Source organism: Otolemur garnettii, unplaced genomic scaffold (assembly GCF_000181295.1).
Source record: "Otolemur garnettii isolate 467f Iridium unplaced genomic scaffold, OtoGar3 scaffold00124, whole genome shotgun sequence".
Classification (NCBI taxonomy): domain Eukaryota; kingdom Metazoa; phylum Chordata; class Mammalia; order Primates; family Galagidae; genus Otolemur; species Otolemur garnettii.
Window position 1 is genome coordinate 3628743 of NW_003852519.1, and position 3610 is coordinate 3632352.

Genomic DNA, 3610 nt, shown 5'->3' on the forward strand with positions numbered 1-3610 from the left:
AGTCAGATGATCTAAGGTCCAGGGGAGTGATACATTCTGCAACTCTGAGGTCCTCAGATATGAAGTGTGGGAATTGGGGGAGTTCAGCCCTTGAGAGGATTTCTATTGCCTCGGGCTCTGTGTCAGCTATTGCACAGGTAGTCAAGTTACCTTCCTGGACAGAAAATTAGTAGCCCAAAAGAAAAAGTAAGATATACATTTAAAAGTGGAGCCCTAACATGCGAGAAGGCACGGTGGTAATGTAGGCCTTCCCCTTCAGCAGAAACTCCCCCCTTTACCCTCCACTGCTCCTCCTCCTGCCAAAGCTGGCCTGGCCCTGGAGTCAGAGGTTCCCTCAGCAGGGGTCTTCAGCCACCATCTGCATTCAGGGGTCTGTTGGTCAGAGAGATCTGGCTTATTCTCCAGGTGGGTGACACTGTGGTGCACATCCAGCTTCCTTCACAAATGTTTTTCTCTAAATGTGGATGAACCAGAATGCATTCAAGGGAATGTATCTGATGGCCAGGATGGAGAAGAATCTAGAAACCATCTATGTTGAAGGAACTCAAATATTTATCTCAGAGGAGACAACGATCACTGCCAGAAACTATTTGAAACATTGTGAAGGTCGAGTGACATGAAGTAGATCCCTCTCACGTCGGCTTCCAGCCCTCAGTGGTAAGCTGCAGTAGATCAGCTATAAGCCCATTCAAAATCTAGAATTTTATTATTTCTATTGCAAAATCTAATTCTATCTCTTTCATTAAAATGATATTATGAAAGAGGTCTACTGCATCTCCCTTCAACATCACAACTTTCCAAATATTTTCTTAGTTAAGAAATAAGAAACCCTTTAATTATGTAAACAATGTATATGAAAGAGCTAAAGATAAATTGTTGTCCCAGTCAGATTCCTAGAAGCAAAGAAGAGACAAATAGAAACAAGTTAATTGAGGAAAGTTTAACAAAGAGACTATTTACAGAGGCTTGGAAAGAGTTAGGGGCCTCTACAAAGGCTAGCACAGTAACCCGGGGCTGGCAACAGTGGAGGAGCCATTGCCACCCCAGGCCTGAAGAGACCCTGGCGGATCAGCTTTAACTTCAAGAGAGGGTCCTCTGACAAGGCTGTGGGACAGTAGAGACACAGCTAACCCACCGTGATGGGAGGGATGAAGTTACTAAATGTACCAACATTGTTCTCCCATTTTCTACCCTCTGTTCATGCCTTGCATTGGCTAAACCCAACTGGAGTCTGAGGGCAAAGAATCTCATTGACAAAGAGAGCAGGTGGAAGGGGTGGAGAGTGGATGTAGAGGGGCAAAGGAGAAACAGCCAGCACAGATGTGGTACTGAAGAACAGATACTGTTTGTCGGTGAATTTTAGTCGAAGTTGGAAAATAGCACACATATGTTTAAAATCTCCGAAGATAATTCTGATGCAAAACACTGGAGTGAAGGAAGGGTCACCTTCAACAGGAAGGACACAACAGGCAACAAGAGAATCATGGCAGAGCAATTTATCCTAAAATGTTAGGGTTTGGAGAATTTTTAACAATCTGCAGGTACTTTTCTGATAATAAGAAGCATTGAGGATCTCCTGTTAAAAGCCCACAAAATTTGGGTCCCACCCCAGATTTTCTGAATAAGAATCTCTAAGGGAGAGATCTTGAAGCCTACGTTTTCAGTAAAGCGAGTCTTATTGAAAACACTGATGTGATTCCGAGCCTACATTTTACGCATTAGGAATGAGCTAATTTCTTAACTTGCTACAACCCAGTGACCAATTTAACCTGTTCCACTTGTCCCAGTAACACACGTGGTGTGTGTGATATTCATGCACTCTGACGCTGTTTTGTGGGCTGTAAAATAGGCTTGCCTCACTGCTCCAGATCTAACACAGTTAGTTAACGCTTCTCCAGTGATTCAGGAGGGAAGGATTGGACCAGAGCAATTCCTAGAATATAGGGCTGCACAAGCACCCTGCATGCCATTACCTCACACAGCCACCCTCCTCACGTAGCCTGTGTCAGGGCCCGGCCTCTGCTGCCTTCAGAGCGAAGTAGTGGGAGAGCAGGTGAGGAGGGAGAAGGGCGGAAGCAGGGACTGCACTGTGAGAAGAGCAAGAATTGCCATAAACTCAAAGACAGAGGTAGGTTATTTTCTCAAAAACAAAAAAGCTAGAGAGAAAGCACATATAAAGGAATCATCAGGAAGGCCAATATTTAAGACAAGAGAAGAGAATGATCACATAAGACTGATCACCATGAAAACTGATATGATGAGAAAGAAGCAAATATGGCACGAAGGGAGAATAAAACATAAAAGGCCACAGACATTGTGTAAAAAGAAGATAAAAATCTCCAGAACAAGTGCTCCACTCATTAGACATAAGAAAAGATCAAGGCCTCAGGCACCCACCTGTGAAGGGCTGGCCCCCACGGATTCTTCATTAAGGACCTTCCTTGCCGGCCTCCCGCCTCCCGTAGGCTAGGATGGACAAGTTGTGACTCTAAGTGTCAGGCTAGCTCCCCAAACTGAAGTCGGTTCTGTTTCACACTAGTGATGAATTACAAGTTTACCTTCCAGGTGCAGAACAGAGACAAGACAGAATCAAGCATTCTTCCACCTGCTCAGGGACGTCGGCTTCGCTGATGCTTCCCTCACTCCCTTTTTCTTTTCTAACATTGACTTTGTCTTGTGCACAATGTAGATTTGCCTGTTCTCACGAGAGTGTAAGCATTTTGTCCCACTGCCAACTTTACCTCTGCCTTCCCCCCCCAAGTTCTGCCCCCCTCTAAGTACTGAAAATCCCAAATTCTCCTTTAGAAAAACAGCCACAGGTTTGTCTGTGGCTTCTACTTTTCCCAAGTGTGCCCCCAACTTTGGATTAATAAACTTTCATTGTTTGAGATGTTTTGCCTCGATCCCTTATTTCGGGTCGACTCGTATATACATTAGCACAGTGGTTTTTACAACAGGAGAGCAGAGTTGGATTGAGGCAAACTGACATTTTAAGAAGCAAGAATCATGAACTGATTATCAACATCAGTCACATTGTCTCCTTTTGGCAAAAACAATTGGGAGGTCAGGGTTTTGACTCATTTTCCTACAAAAGACCTGCTAGGAATCAGATAAACAGTTCACTTTTCTTTGGCCTCAAACATTTGAGAATAAAACAAAGGTCTTAGACTAAATGATCACCAAAATTAATTTGAGCATGAAATTCTAATACAACCATAGTAAATCTAAATGTACTTCAGTCATGAGTAAATTGTTTCCTTTATGGCTAGAAGTCTTAAGGCACAGAGCTGAATGCCTAGTTCTTTTCAGGTTGAGTGTTTAACCACTTTCCTGTCCCATTCCTCCAGGGCCCAGTAATAAAGTCAAATCGTGTACAGTACTGCCACCTGCTGTATTGAATGAGCACTTCAACACTTGAAAGGCGCAACCATTAGCCAATTCTGAATTTGTTCCCATTCACTGATGAATTTTAAATTCAAATGCTCAAAAAGGTAATCCATGTACAGGATAAACATTAAAAGGGTATAAACACAAAAATAGTACAAGGTAATTCTCATTTCCACCCAGTGCCCTACATCCCACTTCTATTTTCTTTCTCTCTCTCTCTTTT